Raw genomic sequence first — 13,892 nt, 5'->3', positions numbered from 1 at the left:
AATTTTCCTTAACTTCTAATACATATATATCGAGCGATAAATCATAAATAAACTTTTGCGAAGTTTCCTTAAAATTGTTTCAGATTTAAATGTTTCCCATATTTTTTTACTAAAATTGTGTTCCACCCTAGTGCATTAGCCAACTTAAATTTTGGGTCTATAGATTTTGTAAAAGTCTATCAAATTCTGTCCAAATCGAGTGATATTTAAATGTATGTATTTGGGACAAACCTTTATATATAGCACCCAACACATTTGGCGGATGTGATATGGTATCGAAAATTTAGATCTACAAAGTGGTGCAGGGTATAAAATAGTCGGCCCCACCCGACTTTAGACTTTCCTTACTTGTTTTTACTAACATAGTGTACCATCCCAGGGCATTAGCCGACTTAAATTTTAAGTTTATAGATTATACATTTTGTTCAGATGGAGTCAGATTTAAATGTATGTATTTGGGACAAAAACCTTTATATAGCACACAACACATTTGACGGGTAGTATCGAAAGTATCGAAAATGTGGATTTACAAAGTGGTGCAGTGTATAATATAGTCGGTCCTGTCCGACTTTAGACTTTCCTTACTTGTTTTTTCTTGACATTGATTTATAAACAATAATTGATTATAATAAAAAACTCATATAACAGAAAAAGTTTTATTTTTGCCGACATTCTTATATATATTATCTAATGTATGGCTATTGATTCAGGTCATCCATTGTCACGTTGTTGATAACACAATATTCGTGAATATTATCTACATAAGTTTTGACATAAAATGTAATCCGAAATTACACAACTGAAATTTAAATTATTTCACTAATTTAAAAAAATGTGACCCATTGTGTAACTTTATACATTTCACCGAATGCCTAACGACAATGTCCACAAACAACCCATCAAATATTTGTAGAGGTCATGCCAGTAAAATCCCCCCAAGGACATTGTTATTAATCGCATATTCTAAAAAACAAAAAAAGTAATATACATAGGAGCAAATGTTGAAGAGCCAGCACATTCGAGAGTTCATGGTGTAGATATGAATGAATGTGAGTGTCAGTGGTAATTTTCTTTCAAAAAATTATTATTCTCTACGAATACATTATTGATTAATCGCTGTTGTTTCTTCTTCTTTGTCCTTTCTGTTGTGTCTTCCAAAAATATTTCATGTGTCATTTGCTTCAATATTCATAACATTTTTCTACGTGTTTGATTTCCATATTGCGAGTTTGCGTTTTTTTTTTCTTTCGTAGCAAAAAAATGGGTCAAATAACAGTAGCTAAATTATTATGGTGGATAGAAGAGAAAAGGAATGTCAAGAGACTAATGGATGTCGATAAATAGATTTTCAAATTTTAATTTTGACTGTTATATAAAACTTTACCTTAAAGTCGCCCTGAATTTTTCGTTAAAATTTTTGTTCGAATTTTTGTTCAAACGAAAAGAATATCGAAAATAAAATCAAATTTTTGAATTAGTTTAGATTTGGTACTTTGCGATTTCTAAAATTTAGTATGGTTAATTTTTAATATCACGTTAATATTTTTTTCACTGTAGGGTTTATAAATTTAAAATTAGTACACATATCTAATTTATCCATTTTTCATTCTCTTTTGGCGATATAACAACGAAGGTTTCATGTATAAATAAATGTCAGTTTAGATATTAAAAAATAAAAAAATGTTTCCAAATTTCCAACAAAAAAATGTACACTAAAGACACAAAATCCTCGAAATAAGTGTAAGCCTATTTTTGAAGTTCTTTTATATTTAATTCAAAAAATCAATATATCAGTTAACTAATATATTTCAGCTATTTTCCAACTCAAATTAATAAAATCATTAAAAAGAAAGTTATAATCTTTCATTTAAAAACTTTCTTATTTAAATTTAGGACATAAATCTTTGAAGTTCGCGTCCCTCTGTCAAAGTGACATTCCTTGAAGTAAGTCAAATTTTCCTTACAGTAAAAAAAATATCGATTTATCACTTAAATGCGCACTGTATATTTTAAGATACAGCCAGAAAAAAATTCTTACGTCTTAGAATTTTTACCGAATTCTATGAAGTCAAGGTTGTTGTATTTAATACATCTATTTCCGGAAATTTTTTGTACTTTTGAGTAATCTGCACTAAAAAATAAAAACTAAATTTTGACCAAAAATTCAAAAAAAAAAAAACAAGTAAGGAAAGTCTAAAGTCGGGCGGGGCCGACTATATTATACCCTGCACCACTTTGTAGATTCAAATTTTCGATACCATATCGCATCCGTCAAATGTGTTTCGGGCTATATATAAAGGTTTGTCCCAAATACATACATTTAAATATCACTCGATCTAGACAGAATTTGATAGACTTCTACAAAATCTATAGACTCAAAATTTAAGTCGGCCAATGCACTAGGGTGGAACACAATTTCAGTAAAAAAATATGGGAAACATTTAAATCTGAAGCAATTTTGAGGAAACTTCGCAAAAGTTTATTTATTATTTATCGATCGATATATATGTATTAGAAGTTTAGGAAGATTAGAGTCATTTTTACAACCTTCCGACTAAGCTGTGGCGATTTAACAAGGAAAATGTTGGTATTTTGACCATTTTTTTTTGAAATCAAAAAAACATATATATGGGAGCTAAAGGGTGATACGGTCAAAATTTGGTCAATATAAACTTGACGTTTTTCTTTCAATTTTGCATTTAAAAAACCTGAACACCCCTCATTTTGAAGGTGTTTGTGTGTACTCCTGTTTTGATTTTGGTATTCACTCTTCAGTTGTCAAAATGCCGTCCAAGCAAGAAGAGCAGCGTATCAAAATTTTGCTCGCGCATCGCGAAAATCCGAGCTACTCGCAAGCAAAGCTGGCAAAATCGCTAAAAGTTGCCAAATCAACCGTTACAAATGTAATTAAAGTGTTTAGGGAACGTTTGTCGACAGCCAGGAAGTCTGGATAGGGAGAAATCGAAAATCGGAAGCCGCTGAGACGACAAAGAGAGTTGCCGGTAGTTTCAAGCGAAACTCTAACCTCTCTCTCCGAGATGCCGCAAATAAGCTGGGTGTATCGTCTACAACCATGCATCGAGCCAAACAACGAGCCGGACTATCGACTTACAAGAAGTTAGTGACTCCAAATCGCGATGATAAACAAAATACGACGGCCAAAGCGCGATCCCGGAGGCTGTACACGACGTTGCTGACGAAGTTTGACTGCGTGGTAATGGACGACGAAACCTACGCCAAAGCCGACTACAAGCATCTTCCGGGACAGGAGTTTTATACGGCAAAAGGAAGGGGAAAGGTAGCAGATATTTTCAAGCACATAAAACTGTCAAAGTTCGCAAAGAAATATCTGGTTTGGCAAGCCATCTGTACCTGTGGCTTGAAAAGAAGCATTTTCATAGCTTCCGGCACTGTCAACCAAGAAATTTACGTGAAAGAGTGTTTGAATAAACGTCTGCTGCCTTTTCTGAAGAAACACGGTTGTTCCGTACTGTTTTGGCCGGATTTGGCATCTTGCCATTACGGTAAAAAGAAGAAACACGGTTGTTCCGTACTGTTTTGGCCGGATTTGGCATCTTGCCATTACGGTAAAAAGGCCATGGAGTGGTACGCCGCCAACAGGTGGTTCCCAAGGACAAGAACCCTCCCAACACGCCAGAGCTCCGCCCAATTGAGAAATACTGGGCTATTGTCAAGCGGAACCTAAAGAAGACCAAAAAACTGCTAAGGACGAGCAGCAGTTCAAGGCAAACTGGCTTTCTGCGGCGAAGAAGGTGGACAAGGTGGCTGTACAAAATCTGATGGCAGGTGTCAAGCGTGAGGCCCGGCAATTCGGATTTGGAAAAGCGAAAGCCTAACTGAATATTTTTCCTGAATTTTATACTAGTTAAACTTGAAAAAGAAATTTAATTTGATTTTTTAAATAAACGATTTCACCGATTTACACGCGTTTTCCCTTGACCAAATTTTGACCGTATCACACTTTATATTTAAATCTGAACCGATTTCAATCAAATTTGGCACACATTACTAAACTACCAATTGTACTCCTTGTGCAAAATTTCAAGCTAATCGGGATAAAACTCTGGCTTCTGGGTCCATATAAGTACATATCGGGCGAAAGATATATATGGGAGCTATATCTAAATCTGAATCGAATTGGCACGCATAGCTACAATGCTAAATCTACTCCTTGTGCAAAATTTCAACCAAATTGGGCCAAAACTCTGGCATTTAGGACCATATTAGTCCATATCGGGCGAAAGATATATATGCGAGCTATATCTAAATCTGAACCGATTTCAGTCAAATTTTGCACACATGACTATACTACTAATTGTACTCCTGGTGCAAAATTTCAACCAAATTCGGTCAAAAATCTGGCTTCTGGGGCCATATAAGTCTATATAGGGCGAAAGATATATATGGGAGCTATATCTAAATCTGAACCGATTTCAATCAAATTTTGCACACTTTACTATACGACTAAGTGTTATGTTTGTACAAAATTTCAACCAAATTGGACCAAAACTCTGGCTTTTAGGACCATAGTAGTCCATATCGGGCGAAAGATATATATGGGAGCTATATCTAAATCTGAACCGATTTCAATCAAATTTTGCACACTTGACTATACTACTAATTGTACTCCTAGTGCAAAATTTCAACCAAATTCGGCCAAAAAATCTAGCTTCTGGGGCCATATAAGTCCATATCGGGCGAAAAATATATATGGGAGCTATATCTACATCTGAACCGATTTCAATCAAATTTTGCACACTTGACTGTACGACTAAGTGTTGTGTTTGTACAAAATTTCAAACAAATCGGTATAAAACTCTGGCTGCTGGGTCCATATTAGTGCATATCGGGCAAAAGATATATATGGGAGCTATATCTAAATCTGAACCGATTGCTTCCAAAATCAATAGGGTTCTATTCTGACCCAAATTAGGAACATGTGGCATACTTGAAGGCGATTGGACTTAAATTGCGACCTAGACTTTGATCACAAAAATTTGTTCACAGACAGACGGACGGACGAACGGACGGACAGACGGACATGGTTATATCGACTCAGGGACCCACCCTGAGCATTATTGCCAAAGACACCATGTGTCTATCTCGTCTCCTTCTGGGTGTTACAAACATATGCACTAACTTATAATGCCCTGTTCCACAGTGTGGCGCAGGGTATAAAAACATTAAATATCAATACCAAAATATCTAAGGGAAGGTCAAAATCTTTGAATCAAAGTAAACATTTCTTAAGTGTACAAATCAAATATAAATACACCTAGACCCCTGTAGAACTATAACTATTGCAATTCTGCAAATGTTTCTCCATCCAATTAATCCTTATTTAAGGTTTCGGTTATTTCTGCTTAAATTTGTTCTTTAAAAAAGATATCCCGGAAACATTTACAAATTGACTGAATTTTAAGTGCTACTCACGTCTAGTATTACGCGAACATCACGTTTCACATTTTGTTGAGGATTTCTTTAAACCCAATGCGGATTATTTCCGAAAAATTTAACTCGGCTTCTTCTCGATGACTCTCAGAGACCATTATGTCTGGTAAAGAATAACAACAATAACAATGTTGTTAACAACAAACACAACAGCAACCGCAAAACTAACCAAAGAAGAGAGTGAATGAATGGATGAGGTTGTTGTTTACTTGCTTGCTTGTCGGGGGTATAAGAATGTCTTTGCCCCGACCATTGATATCAGGCAGACAGGCTGCGACTAAATGTTGGCGTTATAAAGACAACATGTTGCCCACAATATCAATGGCTGCAGCTAACCAACCGACCTTATCTACAATGTGTACGTGGGAATACATGTGTCTGTCTGTCAGTCAGTCAGTTAGTATCGGGGGATGCCTAAAAGTCTATATGTTCATCTATATGTCTATTCATCCACAAACTTATTTATGGATATATACTTTGATACTCATACATAGGCAAATACTTGACGAGTATATATTCATATTAGAGAATCAAAACACAACAAAAGAAAAGCAAAAAAAAAAACTGAGAGTATGGATTATATTCAAATGGATACGACGTGCCTGTCTCGCTTATAATTTACCTTGAACTAAACTTGTACTTCAACCATATAACAACACGCACTCACTCACTCGCGCGCACACACACACACAGCCAAACACGTGAACACACCTTTATTATAGCGTACACAAAACAAACTTGTAGTCCTATTCAATGACTTTCCCCATCAAAGGATCTGTCACTTGTGGGTGTGTTACATATGAAGTTGTGTTGTTTTTTGTAGGTGTATATGTTTGTATCATTTGTTGTTCCAACGTATGTGTATCAAACTGTGGTGAAAACAAAACCTTCACTATTTTTATGATTATTTTTTTGCTTTTCATTTGTTATCTTCCGTCGGTTTTCTTTTCCTATATCACTTCACATCCATTCTACAACAAACTGTTGATGTACGAGGAATGAAAGAATAAATGAATACCATTGAATAGTGGAGCAAAATTTTGGGAAATATTGTAATGTTATAATGACGAGCTGGGAATTGTAGAGTGGATGATATGGAATGCAACAAATTAAATCGCTTTATATTTCGTCAGATTTTAAAATTATTTCAAGAAGTTCAAGATAAGAGAATTTGTGACAAAGTTTACAAATTTTAAGTTCACTGTTCAGAATAATTAGGATTCGTCTAATAAAACAAGTATATACGGCCGTAAGTTCGGCCAGGTCGAATCTTATGTACCCTCCACCATGGAGTGCGTAGAAAATTCTACTAGAGGCTGTAAACCACAATCGAATTAAATGGGTTATCGTAATATTTGGCAAGGTGTTTTTAAGCTTCTTAACAGGTTGGCTGATAAGTCCCCGGTCTGACACATAGATGGCGTCGCTAGTATTAAATTCATATTATTTTTATATAGTACCAACTTTCAAATGATTCGTGTCAAAATTTGACGTCTGTAAGTCAATTAGTTTGTGAGATAGAGCGTCTTTTGTGAAGCAACTTTTGTTATTGTGAAAAAAATGAAAAAAAGGAATTTCGTGTTTTGATAAAAATACTGTTTTCTGAAGGGGAAAAATATGGTGGAAGCAAAAACTTGGCTTGATAAGTTTCCGGCCTCTACCCCAGGGAAATCAACAATAATTAATTGGTATGCAAAATTCAACCGTGGTGAAATGAGCACGGAGGACGGTGAACGCAGTGGACGCCCGAATGAGGTGGTTACCGACGAAAACATCAAAAAAATCCACAAAATGATGTTCATCGGGATAGCAGAGGCCTTAAAGATATCAAAGGAACGTGTTGGTCATATCATTCATCAATATTTGGATATGCGGAAGGTCTGTGCAAAATGGGTGCCGCGCGATCTCACATTTGACCAAAAACAACAACGTGTTGATGATTCTGAGCGGTGTTTGCAGCTGTTAACTCGTAATACACCCGAGTTTTTCCGTCGATAGGTGACAATGGATGAAACATGGCTCCATCACTACACTCCTGAGTCCAATCGACAGTCGGCTGAGTGGACAGCGACCGGTGAACCGTCTCCGAAGCGTGGAAAGACTCACAAGTCCGCTGGCAAAGTAATGGCCTCTGTTTTTTGGGATGCGCATGAAATAGTTTTGATCGATTATCTTGAGAAGGGAAAAACCATCAATAGTGACTATTATCTGGCGTTATTGGAACGGCCCCATATGAAGAAGAAAAAAGTGTTGTTCCACCAAGACAACGCACCGTGCCACAAGTCATTGAGAACGATGGCAAAAATTCATGAATTGGGCTTCGAATTGCTTTCCCACCCACCGTATTCTCCAGATCTGGCCCCCAGCGACTTTTTCTTGTTCTCAGACCTCAAAAGGATATTTTGAAACAAAACCGAAGGAGTACTACCAAAATGGTATCAAAAAATTGGAAGGTCGTTATAATCGTTGTATCGCTCTTGAAGAGAACTATGTTGAATAATAAAAACGAATTTTGACAAAAAAAAAATGTGTTTTTATTTGTGAGACCGGGGACTTATAAACCAACCTGTTAGGCAGGCAGAGTAAATACTGTCCTATATAAACCGGGTGAGTCTACAAATAATTTCGATCCAATAGGAACCAATTTTTGCTCGGTGATTAAAGAGCCAAAATTGGGCTATATATAATTATGAGCGATATGAACCAATTTTGCATGGTTGGTGGAGGCTATATACTATCATGATGTACCGAGTTTCAACCTGATCGGATGAAATTTGCTCCTCAAAGAGGCCAAATTTAAACCGGGTTAGATGAAATTTGCTCCTCCAAAGGGTCCGCAATCGGTTTATATGGAGGTATATATAATTACAGACCGATGTGAACCAATTTTTGCATTGTTGTTAGAGGCCATATACTAACTCAACGTACAAATTTTCAACCGAATCGGATAAAATTTGCTCCTCCAAGAGGCTCCGGAGGTCAAATCTGGGGATCGGTTTATATGGGCGCTATATGTAATTATGGACTGATAGGGAGCAATTTTTGCATGATTGCTAGAGACCATATACTAACACTACGTACCAAATTTTAACCGGGTCGTATGAAATTTGCCCCTCCAAGGAGCCCATAATCAAAATTTGGGGATCGGTTTATATAGGGGTATGTATATATAACTAAAGACCGATGTAAACTAGTTTTTGCATGGTTTTTAGAGGCCATATTCTAGCTCAACGTACAAAATTTCAACCGATTCGGATAATATTTATCCCTTCAAGTTTATAACGGGTAGCGCTATATGTAATTATGGACTGATTGGACCAATTTTTGCATGAAAGTTAGGGACCATATACTTACACCATGTACCAAATTTCTGCCAGATCGGATGAAATTTACTCCTCCAAGTGGGTCCTCAATCAAAATCTTGGGATCGGTTTAGTCCCCATGACTACATATAATTATGGACCGATATGGACCAATTTTTGCATGAATGTTAAGAGACCATAAACTAATATCACATACCAAATTTCAACCGAATGGGTTGAAATTTGTTACTCTAAGAGGCTCCGCAAGCCAAATCTAGCGGTCGGTTTATATATGAGACTATGCGTAAAAGTTGGCCAATATGGGCCATTTGCAACACCATCCGACCCACATCGATAGCAACTACTTGTGCCAAGTTCCAAGTCGATAGCATTTTTCGTTCGGAAGTTATAGTGATTTCAACAGACGGATGGAGGGCCATCCCTAGGTTGATTCATGAACATACAGACAGAAGGACACCGATGAACAAGGTTTTGACAGTCTGATGAGGTTATCGTGAGACAGTCTGTGCATTCGGAAAACATGAATCGTTAAAAAAAATTAATATTGAAGTATTGTAATGAAGAAACTGTTTTTAGTACCACGGTGCTAGTATTGTGAAATATCTAGGATTTATAGAAAGTTTCAAGAAAGCAAAAAATTTTACTGTAATAATATAAACGAATACAAAGTTTAGACCAAGCAAAAAAGATAAAGAAGATAAAAACAGGATATGGAAAAACAAGTCAAGTCAAATATCAACTTCCTTTTTCAGTTGATTTGGATTACTAACAGTTTGAAGGGAAAAGAAGGATTATTTGTTTTTTTTTTCAAATCATCTTTTCTCCAATTGTTTTTATTCAATACTTGCTCTCGGCATATTTGGCATTGTTAGCCTCAGTCAATTTTACAAAACATTCAACTAAAATACCATATTGTTCAATGTTGTTTTGTCTGTTTGCAATTTTTCCTTTTACTTTCGTTTGCTCTGGCTAATTCCTTCTGACAAGTCAAAATAATAATATATTGCATGTGATGATTAATGGATAAACTTTGTATCCCTTGACTCTTTTGATTTGTTCGTATGATTTTTCTCTTTTTCATTTCTAGAAATGGCGTTGTGTTGTTGTTGTTGGGTACATAAACTTTAATTTAACGCAACAATAAATACTGTTATCCAAAGTCCAAAGTACATTAAGAAAATAAGCGAAGAAGGTAGAAAATTTAAGGGAATTTGTATAATGTTATAATTCCCAAACCTACTCCCTAGTTTGGCATACGATATATAACTTGTGGTCGAAATATAATGAAATCTGTTTTTCTCCACTATAAGATAATGGGTGTACCAATTTTGTTAAAACATGGAAATATTGGTATATATCTTATTGGGCGTGGTAAAGTAATGAGTCCATGTAGCGATATCCATCCGTCTATTGCTAACTTCTGAACGAAAAAAGATTTTTCACAAAAAAAAAATCCGTGGTTAAACTAACGCTAAATTTAACTTATTTTTATTGGAAACAGTTATTTGCTAGTAGATACATTTTATTTATTTTTTTCGAAATATTCTAAAGCTTAATGAAATCTTACTTTTTTTAAGTATGTCTCAAACATTTTATGAACTAAACGTGGATATAAAGTTCAATGACCGTACACATAACTTCAATGTGAACTAAAGCACAAGAAGATTTTCATACAATTCCCAAAAATAGTAAGAACAAGTATATACAGCAGTAAGTTCGGCCGGGCCGAATCTTAAATACCCACCACCATGAACCAAATATTAGGGTTTCCTTTGAAATTTCAGGAGGGCTTGAGGACTTGAGGACACTTCCTGAAGATAAATTTAAAGATTTCACCTATGAGGACTATATCAGATCAGAGTTTCAAGCAATTTTCATGATCAGTGCGCCTTCTATATCCTCAAGAAGTGAAGTCGGTCTATATGGAGGCACTACCAAAAGGACCGATAAAAACTTAATCCGATACACGTTTTTGTGAGCCTAAAATACCAGAATATTTACATTTTCAGGCAAATCGGATAAAAACTACGTTTTCTAGAAACCAAAGGAGTTAAATCGGGAGATCGTTCTTATGGGGGGCTATACCAAAATATGGACCGATACTCACAATTTTTGGCACACGTATTTGTGGTCCTACAATACCTCTAGATTTCCAATTTCAGTTAAATTGAATAAAAACTGCGGTTTCTATAAGCCCAAGAAGTAAAATCGGTCTATATAGGGACTATACCAAAACATGGACCTATACTCACCATTTTTGACACACCTCTTTATGATCATAAAATACCTCTAGATTTAAAATTTCAGGCAAATTGGATAAAAACTAAGATTTCTATAAGCCCAAGACCCCAAATCGGGAGGTCGGTTTATATGGGGACTCTATGAAAACCAGGACCGATATAGCCCATCTTCGAACTTGACCTGCCTGCAGACAAAAGACGAGTTTGTGCAAAATTTCAGCACGATTGCTTCATTATTGAAGATTGTAGCGTGATTACAACAGACAGACAGACAGACGGACATCGTTATATCGTCTTAGAATTTCTCTCTGATCAAGAATATATATACTTTATATAGTCGTAAATCGATATTTCGATGTAATTTTCTTCTTTACTTTTAGTTCATATTTTCTTCTATGAGAGAATGTAATTTCGTGAACTACAGTTGAAAAGTTCAACAAAGCATTCAATTTTCATGGTATTAACCCTCTAATGCCCCAATTTTTTGCCAACTGATTAAATTTTCAATGTTAACGATACAAAATCAAGAGAACTAAGCAAGAAAAATGTATACGGTAAAATTCAGCATATGCTGCAAATCCTCTTGAATGGTTTCAAATAAGTTTTCTTTTTATTTTGCCCATTTTTTTGTCTTAAAGTGTGTTTTACTAAAAGCTTCCTTATTAAATGAAGCCCGCCTAAAGGCGGGCTTGGGCATTGGAGGGTTACCAACGCTTCGTGGAAATCTCAAAATGTGGAGTACCATTTAGTTAAATTTTCGTGTGAGATTTAATAGTTGCAAATAATTGTTAAAGATATAGGTCGCAATGGGCCATATCACCTTAAAACCTTCTTTTTAAGTCATTCTTTCTTGTCGCGTGTTGAGTGCAATAGTCCTGAGTCCTGTTGGGATGTGCAAGGTATGTGGCCGAAATTTTTCTCTGCCCAGGACTTCAATACTGTCTTAAAGACATTTACCACATAATATTCGGTATTTATTTTGATCCCACAATCTACGGATACGAGCGGGGAGGGACCACTTTAGCATCGAGGTAGCTTGAGTTCTTGTGGCTAAATATTTCACCTCAACCTCTTTGGCAAATAAACCCGATTATCTTATTTTATCACAAATTGCTCAATTTTGAAAGGTTTCTCATCGGAGAAAATCCAGTTCGGTAACTCGTGACCTTAAATATTTTAACAAATGCCCAATTTTTCTAGATAGGATTTAACATTTCTTCAACAAAATTTAAATAATTTGTACCATTTTATTAATCTGTTTTACTCTGTTTTTAACCTATATGGAACAACAAAGTTAGAATTCCCCTTTAAAAATATGAGAAAAGCGATTTCAAAACAAGCATATACGGCCGTAAGTTCGGCCAGGCCGAATCTTATGTACCCTCTACCATGGATTGCGTAGAAACTTCTACTAAAGACTTTCGTCCACAATCGAATTACTTGGGTTGCGGTAACACTTGCCGATGGCAAGGAATCTTACAACTTCTTAACACCGTCTTCTAAATTGTAAGTTAGTCCATACGGGGTATATATTAAACAAAAAAAGCCGATTAAATACGTATATAATTCAGTTTGACAAAATTTTCTATAGAAATAAAATTTAGACAAAATTTTCTTGCTCCTCTAAAAGGTTCCGGAAGTCAAATCTGGGGATCGATTTATATGAGGGCTATACGAGCCCTAACCACATTTAATTCGTACACCAGCTATTTTTTCACTCTTTTGCCACAAACGCCTGAATTAATATTTAATTATGTTAATTACACCAACAAGTTTGTACTTTTCTGAAAGGTCGTTTTATTTGCTATACATTCATTTTATAAAAATCCTAAGTACTGTATGAAAATGTTAAAAAAAATAGATAAACAAAAAAGCCTTTATTATTTATTAAAAATTATTTGACCACTATTAATTCGTTCAGTGTATAAATTGCGCTCAGTCTAAATGAATAGATCAAAATGTAAACAAAAATTGCAAATGTACCGTTACAACAAGAGAATAGGAATGCAAAGAAGTAAAAAAAAATAATTTTTTCTCTTCATTTTATTGTAATTTGCATCATTTCTAACAATGACATGTGGTAAACCTCTTTGCGAGGAAATTCGAATTTTAATCATTGATAAGTTCAAATCGGGAAAGACGTATGGACAAATTTCTACCGATCTTAGAATTCCAAGATCAACAATACAAAGTATTGTTAGCAAATACAAAGTATGCGGAAATTTTGGCAATAATGTTTCCAACAGAGGTCGGACTTCCAAAATAAGTCTTCGGGATAAAAGAGCTTTGGCAAATATTATTAAACAAAATCGTCGTAGCACTATTCGCGATATAGCCTTAAAGTGGTCTGGAGCAATTGGAAAGCCCGTAAAACGTGAGTGGACCCGATTGCAACTGAAAAGCATAGGTTATAATTTCTATAAAGTAAGTTAAAGATTAACCCGTTATATTGAAATCAACTTGATAATTCATATATTTAATTATTTAGGCCAAGCAAAAGCCATTGCTTACAGCGGCCCAAATGAAAAACGTCTGTTATGGTCGAGAGAGACGCCCTTGGGTACAACGGCAATGGGACAGTATTATCTTCAGCGACGAATCCAAGTTCGATGTATGTGTTGGTGATGCAAGAAAAAGGGTAATACGTAAAAAAAACGAGGCATACCACAAAGACTGTTTAAAACGTACCGTCAAGTTTCCAGCTAGCGTTATGGTATGGGGATGTATGTCATCAAAAGGTGTAGGTCAGCTCCATTTCATAGATGGGATCGTAAATGCAGAAAAATACATTAGAATCTTGGAGGAAAATCTGATTCCGTCGGTATCGAAATTAGCAGACTGCGGGGAATACATATTC

The 13,892-nt window shown here is 35.5% G+C and overlaps 1 protein-coding gene across 1 annotated transcript in view; it reads left to right on the top strand.

The window, feature by feature from the left end:
* LOC142229863 (uncharacterized) overlaps positions 1 to 13,892 on the top strand; it is a 362,803-nt gene that overhangs the window by 223,246 nt on the left and 125,665 nt on the right. The window lies entirely within an intron of this gene.

This window comes from Haematobia irritans, chromosome 3 (assembly GCF_050003625.1).
Source record: "Haematobia irritans isolate KBUSLIRL chromosome 3, ASM5000362v1, whole genome shotgun sequence".
Lineage (NCBI taxonomy): Eukaryota > Metazoa > Arthropoda > Insecta > Diptera > Muscidae > Haematobia > Haematobia irritans.
This window is presented reverse-complemented; position numbering and strand designations above follow the sequence as displayed.